We start from the raw sequence: 9137 nt of genomic DNA, 5'->3' as shown, positions 1-9137 counted from the left end.
ATATGTAAATACTTGCCGAATAGATCAAGTCATTGTATGATTTTAAATACCTAGTCATAAATATAGTCTTGTATGCATTCTGCCCACTCGGAACGCACTTCATCAATTTCTTCTCTAGAGTACTGGGGTTTGATGAATTGTGAACAAAGATTAGATTAGTAAAAAACAATCAAAAGATGATAAGTGCAAAATGATAAACACACAAATATTTGAGAAGATTGAGAATTGAATGTCAAATATTACTATTGATCGAAGTGAATCTCTCTCGATAGTTGCCAATTCTTCAATAATATCTCTCATATATCTCATCACATAAAAATCACACTGTTTCGCATCTGGTTGGCGAGGGCCCTATGTTAAAAACAAATTGTAAATGTCTAATATACATGTTTAATTGTTTGTAATTTAATCATAAGTAGACATGCATACCTTTACTACTTCCCATGTAACATGTTTTTTCCCTTTTTTTGCCTTGTTTGAATTAAACAATCTTATGCTCCTTTATATATCAATAAGAATGGACATATGAGAGTTTTACTGATTAAAAAAATGCTTAATAAAATTAAAAAATGTACTCACATATCTACTACGTATTTCCAATCCTCGTCACGAATGCGATGACTAAGCGAATCCAACAAATAAACTGTCTCCTTATATGGATCAATGACAGTGAGAATCCAATGATAACTATGCACAAATCACATAATTATTGCATGCATATTTCTCGAAACAATAAATTAAAACTGATATTATAAGTCTTACTTACCCAACATTATGTGGCACCAAAACAAGTTGATTTCTTGATGCTTGACTCAGCTTATCTGCCAAAACACTAGCTCTTTCATTCAATTGCTCGAATTTGTTGTTTTTGTCCAGTCGAGTCACACATGCCACATATGGGATAATGTGTGGATTAACAAATCTGATTTTGTGGACATTGTTATATGTTTTCAGCTTTTTATAAAGATGCCTACCATTTCAAAATGAAGAATGTTACAATGCTAAATCACTAAAGTTTATACAATTTATATGGTAAACAAATAGAATAAGAAGACTTACCACATGTAAATTACTATACAATTTGCAGTTATGGGATCCAAATGATAAAAAGGAATGATATCTTTAAGGTGCACAAGGATTTCATATTGATCGTCAAAGAAACCCTCCTCACAAATCATTGATATATTTGTTTCATCATTTAGAGCACGGTTACAATAACAATACAGTAGATGCAATGACCTTGGCACACTTGATGAAATAATTGGGTTATTTCTTTGGACAACACTTCTTTTCCTTTGAGGATTCTAAAAATTACAAATGTACACATGTTAGGTGCAACACTAATCTTTGTTGGACAATTTAACTATAAATATAATATGACATTTACCTCATCTTGCATAACTACCAAGTTAGCCGGCCATCCCACATGTGTTCCAATAGCATCACCAATTGTATCACATTGATTTGGAATTGGACACGGCAATTGTGCTAATTCATCCACAGCCTTATCAATGGAGACACGCATACAATTAATAGGTAATGGAACACCATGAAGTAATTTACCAACCGCATTGACATGAACAATTGTACCATAGGCAACAATATTGCTCTTAGAACCCAATGTCAATGCAACCGGTTTACCCTAGAAGATAAGTAATCATGTTATAAATTGATGCAACTCATAGTTTCAATAATACTAAGTAATATAATGACAACTAAATATATACCTGGAAGAAATCATCATTGTTCAAAATTTGCATGTCATCATCATCCAAAGTTTCAATATTTGGGACACACTTTTCAATTTTGATATTTTCATCACTCATGGGATGCAACTTTACTGAGCAACTACCTTTTTCATCCGTATCTAAGTCGCATGCACCCTTTCTGAACATTGCTTCAAGTTTCTGTATGCGTTCATCTTGATTTGATATGCGTGCATTTTGTTGTGAGATTAATATCTTTGCCTCCATCAACTCTTTTTGTTGAAGGATAAACTGCTCATCAACAAGGTGTTTCTGCACTATGCTGCCAACATTAAAATAGAATGTTGGAGTGACATATCCTCCAACACCCCTCACATGCCCAGAATGCTCCTCAGATGAAAGTGCTTTTGAAAGGATATTCGTGTTTGCCTCTTCTAAGTGCAACTTACCCTCCCGTTTTTGTTGCACATAATCATCCTATCATGCAAAAGAAAACAAAATAATTACTGGTACAAAATTAATTACTGGTAAATAACTCCCTATTAAGTACTAACACTAATATGGATATACAAAAGCAGATGCAGAAATCATCTATTAAGAAACGATTTTGATGCAGAAATCATCAATTAATAACTCCCTATTAAGAAAACAAAATGATTTTGATGCAGAAGCAGATGCAGAAGCAGATGAAACGATTTTAATGCAGATGCAGATTTTGATCAAGAAGCAGATGCAGATTTGGATGCAGATTTTGATTTTTTTCTGCAATGCTGTAGTGTACATAAATGTAACAATATATTATTGTTGCGACAATAAAGGACAGAGGCATAATAAAAACCATAAATGCATAATAGATTTAGTAGGAAAGACGCATAATGAGCTTGCTTACAATCTTTTCTATTGCCATTTTCAAATCATCGCCTTCAAATTGCCCCTTCTTATTCATCCGTCCTTTCTTCCAAATAATCGCTCGATTAATCTCTTCATCATCACATAATTCATCTCCCTACAATCAAAATGTATAATATATACAACTTTATAAATCACATTAATAGATTTAGTAAGAATAAAATATAGGCAGATTCTAGATCATATTTACCGAATTAAGCAGAAATACTTACTATTTCATCAGCAAAACGAGCATAACCTTTACGGGCAAGCCGATGTGGGTATACATTCTGCTTTCTTCTCTTCTTTTGCTCATCACTTACTTTCTAGTTAATTGAACATTCCTCATATATACCAGCTTTAAAACTAAAACAGTGGCTTGTGATCAACTCAATTGAAAATAGCAAATTATAATCCTTACCTTGAAGTCGTCCGACATGCGACTGATTACAAACGCACTCCAATCATCTCGTGTAATACCATACCCAATTGGTGGTTCTTTCAACTCTTCCGGTTTAGCAAGCTTGCTAAAAATAAACTTATGAGTGAGGAGAGCTTTATATTGCCGCCACTTACTATTTGCCGAATTCAAACACCCCTTTTTCCATCTGGGGTCAACATTGTAACTCAACTATAAAAAATATTAACCCATTACATTAAATAGATCATAAACATATATAAGGTAATTAAAATTTTCAAAAGAAATTTAACTTACATTAACTGATTCCCATATTAAATCCTTAACGCCACTTGGAACTTGCTTCCATGACTTGTAACTTATCCTAACTTTTTCCCGAGCGAGAATGCCGATATAACTTTGCATTTCACTAGCAAAGTCTCTTATTGGCTGTCCAAATTTATTGAATTTTATATCCTTTCTAATTCCGTGGGCCCTTTGCCTAACCAGCTTATCCAAACGAGTGCGACCTCTTGAAGTTCTTGTTGTTTCGGTCTCTTGAGATTCCATTACTGTACCAGAATTTCCAGAATTTCCAGAATTTACAGAATTTGCCATATTACCTTCTTTGGTTCCTACAATATTTCCATCTACCTGAATTCCCTTTCTTGTACTCTTTTTTCCACGAGATGTCATAGTTTCCACAAAGCAATGAAGAGATACAATTCCAGAATCTTGTTTAGTTCTTCAATGATGCAATTCCTGCATTATGCATTGACAACTTGCTAGCCATTCATAAAATTACACTATGCACTGCATTGGTAAATAAAGTACAGTAGTTTTCCATTTGCATCATACATCAATGTCATTCAAAATGCTACTCATACAAGAACCATAATAAAAAAAAAGGAACATGTTCCATCACTTATTTATTGATAACCCAAGTCCCATCACAATCTTCACGGCTACATGGTGGTTCTTTCTCATCTATTCCATCAAGATCCATTGATAGAAACCCTCTTGTAAAACATTGGTAGTGGATTACATCATTTTCCAACTCATCATCATTTATATATTCAATGTTTTCCCTAGTAGGTGTTGCAAGTACAACATGCCATGTAGGCTCTTGAGGATCTTCAATGTAAAATACTTGCTTTGCTTGACTGGCCAATATAAAAGGGTCAGATTTGAATCCAATTCTCTTGAGATTTACCAGCGTGAAACCAAGATCATCAAATTTAATACCATTATTATTCTCAACCCAATTACATTTAAACATTGGAACTTGAAACTTTTGATAATCAAGTTCCCATATTTCTTGAATGACTCCATAAAAAATCATGTCTGAGACAACTGGATTTTTGTCCTTTGAACTAGCAACTTGCATTGTCTTTGCGATTAAGCTTACTCCGGAGTTTTGAACAACTCGTATATCATCACGCTCTTTTGTATGATAAGTAACCCCATCAATCAAATAACTAGAATACTTTAACACTTGATTGCTAGGTCCGCGCGCTATCCACTTCAATCTTTCTGATTTTTTGACTAGTGGAATGACAAACTGCACTTGCAACCTATATTTCACAATGTGATAAAATTTGAACTTAGCTTTGAAAAAACCCATATTTCAAAACTTATGAAACTTACACGATCACGTAACCAGTTAATAAATGATCGGTTATGCTCATCTTGTAGCCACCTTTTGGACTTAGCCTTATGAGGAAATTTTGCATTCAAAAATGTCATGTGCTCCCTGATGAAATGATTAGGGATAAGTTAACCATTTGAATATAAGAAAAGTTCAAGAAAGTATTAATAAGTTAGAGAAATTACTCGATATAAGGATCAACATCATCATCATTTTCTAATACATGACGATGTGCTTGATGCAACTCATCATGACTAGGGGAGTGAATTACTGAACCAGATAGAGGCTTTATGAGTTGTACTCTTCGATGCCTTGATGGGATCCCAATTGTATGCACACTAGACAAGTAGTCTGAGCAAAATTCCACAGCCTCTTCAGCAATATAACTTTCGGCTATACATCCTTCAGGTCGATTGCGATTTCGCACATAGCCTTTCAAGATCTTCATGAATCTTTCAAATGGGTACATATGCCTATACCATACCGGTCCACATAATTTCACCTCCCGCACAAGATGGACAGTTAAATGAATCATAATATCAAACAAAGATGGGGGAAAATATTTTCAAGTAAACACAATAGCATCACAATCTCTCTTTGCAAATCATCCAACTTTGAGACATCTATCACTTTATTATATACCACATTGAAAAATCCACACAACCGAATGATAGTATCTCTAACATGTTTAGGCAAGACACCACGGATAGCCACTGGAAGCAATTGTTGCATCAAAGTGTGATAGTCATGTGACTTAAGGCCAACAAGTTTCAAGTCCTTCATCGACACAAGGTTTTTAACATTGGATGAGTAGCCTGTTGGGACCTTTATTCCTAACAAAGAATTGCAAAAAAAAAATTTCTCAGCCTTACTTAGTGTAAAACACGCTGCTGGCAAATATGTTTTATTCTCCCCCATCTTTGGTGCCAAATCAGTTCACATTCATCTCCATAAGGTCTAGTCTTGCTGCTACTCCATCCTTTGTTTTTCCTGGAATGTTAAGTAACGTACCAATGAGACTTTCACAAACATTTTTTTCAATGTGCATCACATCAAGAACATGTCGAACATGTAGATGTTTCCAATACTCAAGTTCAAAGAATATAGATTTCTTTTTCCAGCATGATTTTTCATCAACATCCTTTAACTGAAGCTTCCCACTCATTTTTCCCAAACAATAATTAATACTTTCAACTCTTTTTAATACTTCATGGCCAGTTAATGGTTTTGGTGCAAGGTTAAACTCTTGATTCCCGTTAAATGTTTCTTTTGCCTTCGATAAGGATGACTTCTAGGAAGAAACCTTCTATGGCCAGTATATGACATTTTTTTACTATGCTTTAACCTTATTGAATATGTTTCTTCACCGCATATTGGACATGCATGATATCCTTTCACAACACAACCTGACATGTTCCCATATGCAGGAAAATCATTTATTGTCCATAGTAAAACAGCTCTAAGCAAGAAATTTTCCTCTCGATATACATCATATGTATCAACACCTATATCCCATAAGCGTTTTAGGTCATCAATTAAAGGTGCTAAGTAGACATCAATATCATTCTCCGGTTGTTTGGGACCAGAAATCATCATAGTGAGCATCATAAATTTTCTCTTCATACATAACATTGGAGGAAAGTTGTAAGTGATCATAACAATTGGCCAACAACTATATGCAGAACTCATCGTACTATGGGGATTAATCCCATCTGCTGATATGGCCAATCTTAGATTTCTTGGCTCAGAAGCAAAATCAGGCCAGTTGTGATCTACCAATTTCCAAGAGGGTGAATCAGCCGGATGACGCAAGTATCCATCACGAATTCTTTTATCAACATGCCAAGTTAACTCCTTAGATATCTCCTTGTTCTTAAACCATCTTTGAAATCTTGGAATAGGTGGGAAGTACCAAAGGACTTTTGCTGGAACTCCTTCATTTATTGTATGTTTTTTTCCCAACTTCCATCGTGACATCCCGCAAATAGGGCAACTGGTAAAATCCTCATACTCCTTTCGGTATAAGATACAATCATTAGGGCAAGCATGAATTTTCACGTAATCCATCCCTAATGCAGATAAGCTTTTCTTTGCATCATACAAAGATAAAGGTAATTCATTGTTATCTGGAAGCATTTCCCTGATCAAACTAAGTATGTCAGTGAAACTTTTATCACTCCAACTATATTTTGCCTTCAAGTTATATAATTTGACAAGTGAAGATAACTTTGCAAATTTAGTACATCCTGGATATAAAGGTTTCTCAGCATCTTCAAGTAGCTTATGGAATTGTTTTGGATTCTCAGCATAACTATCATATGCAGCATGTACCATATCAATAGGTTCCTCAGCAAAAGATTTGTTGTTATCTTGGCCTACTCGATCATTCATTGAGTTCCCGATCTTAGATTTTTCCCCATGCCAAATCCATGTATGATATGTTAAATCCATACCATTACAACACAAATGTGCTCTTATAGTGTCAACATCTTTCGTCTTTAGATTACCACATCTTGCACATGGGCAAGGTATTGCATTCGGATCTATAGCGTTTTGTGTTGCAAAGTACAAGAAAGACTCTACCCCAATCTCATATTCATGTGATAGCCTATTCTTTGACATCCAATCTTTATCCATTACTCATACAACTAAGCAGCTAATAATGAGTCAAATCCTTCAAAACAATTGTAAGAATAACATTAAATTAGCAATGCTACAAACAACACAAAATTAATCTAGTGAATTATGCTAGAATATATATATATAATTTCATTTAATTATTAAGGTAAATACAGCTAAATTAATATTAAATGTGACAACTATTAATCAATTATTTTAAACATTAAGCATGTAGTAGAGATAAGAGAAGTATACTTTGAAGAGAGACAAGCTAGAAGAATGGTAAAGAAGAGACCAGGATAACATGATTTAGCAAAAAAAAACTTCTAGTTGTAGATCATGCTTGTATGGATTGACAAGTTATATGGAACCATGTTTTCCTTCTTTATTGGCATCATATCAAATGTATTGTGATTTCTTATTAATTGTCGGACAACTTCTTACCTAAGGAAAACTTGAACAAGAAGTAGTGCAAGCTCTTGTTTTAAATTGGGAAATCTAAAACCAGAAGTAGCGTGTTTAAATGCATCGCTAGTATATTCGTTTCCCTCATCTCCTTTTTAGCTGAGCTTCTCTTGTTTTAAAAAAAATAACTTGTGTTCAAATATTGCTCCTGGTAGCATGATGTTTCTGATATATTTTGATTTCCAAATTGTGTCTTTTAGCTTTTAATTTCCATTATCACTACAGGTACCAGATGTCTCCATGTTTTAGTTGCTGCACATGGTCCACAGCTAACCAAATCAAGGGACTCGCATGAGTTCCTGATTTGCCCCTGAAACTGAAAATGCAGACTTGCCTATAAAATTCTGAAGACATTCATGGAGACTTTACAAGGTCCATCTCCATTGATTAGTATCAAGATAATTTGTTCAATTCACATAAGTGAAACAACTACTATGATATACTTTACCAAAGTAGGGAAAAAAAAACCTTTTTGTATGTTGTTTACAAACTCCATATAACAATGCATCACAATGGTCTTTTTCTAAACCCTTCTAAAAAGATGAAAAAATTACTATAAACCCTTCTAAAAAGATGAAAGAGTTTTTCCAGCCATACCTGAGTTATATCAGTGTAACTATGGATTCACCCCATTTGAAAAGGGAACGAAGGTGGCTTGTTCAGATGTTCAGTGGAAGAGGGTTAGTCTGAGAGGAGTTCGAAGGAGAGGTTCAAGGAGAGGGGTTCGTCGGAGACTTTCAGCGAGAGAGGTTTAGCCAGAGAGGAGTTTTGAGGAGAGGGGTTCATGCAAAGGGGTGGAAGGCAAAAATGTGTGAGGAGTGGAGAAGATTGTGTGAGGAGATCGGGAAGAGGAGATTCTGTGAGGAGAGGGAGCGTGAAGAGATCGCGGGATGAGGAGAGGAGAAAGACACAGTTGCCTAGGGTTCCCGAAGAGATCGCGGGATGAGGGAGGGAAAACACGCGCTAAAATATATTTCAGAGAGGGGAAGACATTAAACCAGGGCAATGGAACAAAAGAATTAGGTTTACAACGGTTTAAAAACCGTTGTAAAATGTGTAATCCTCTAAAAAATGCGCTTAAAAACAACGGTTTTAGGAAACCGTTGTAAAATGTGTTGTTGATTATAAAACAATTCGCTCAACGACAACGGTTTTTACAAAAACCGTTGTCTTTTGTTTTTCTATAGAGCTAAAAGACAACGGTTTTGTCAAAAACTGTTGTCTTTTGTCAAATTAACAACAGTTTCCTCAAAAACTGTTGTCTTTATAGTGTTGTCTTTTAACAAATTTGTTGTAGTGTTCGTTGGGTAATCCACTAGCAATTCGAAAAAGTTCTTACAAAGTGAAAGTACAGGAATGCTAACAAAAAATGAAGTACCGACAATACTTAAGAAAAAAGAAACAGCACGTTGTC

General features: G+C 34.8%; 1 long non-coding RNA gene across 1 annotated transcript; it reads right to left on the bottom strand.

Annotated features, from left to right (window-relative positions):
* Window positions 1–331: 331 nt before the first annotated feature.
* Window positions 332–848, bottom strand: LOC122014269. The gene is made up of 3 exons (XR_006120625.1): window positions 767–848; window positions 580–687; window positions 332–499 (listed from the first exon to the last, which is right to left on the bottom strand). It is a non-coding gene; the product is annotated as an uncharacterized LOC122014269 (long non-coding RNA).
* Between the last annotated feature and the right edge of the window lie 8289 nt (window positions 849–9137).

The sequence above is a fragment of the Zingiber officinale genome, chromosome 8B (assembly GCF_018446385.1).
Source record: "Zingiber officinale cultivar Zhangliang chromosome 8B, Zo_v1.1, whole genome shotgun sequence".
Lineage (NCBI taxonomy): Eukaryota > Viridiplantae > Streptophyta > Magnoliopsida > Zingiberales > Zingiberaceae > Zingiber > Zingiber officinale.
This window is presented reverse-complemented; position numbering and strand designations above follow the sequence as displayed.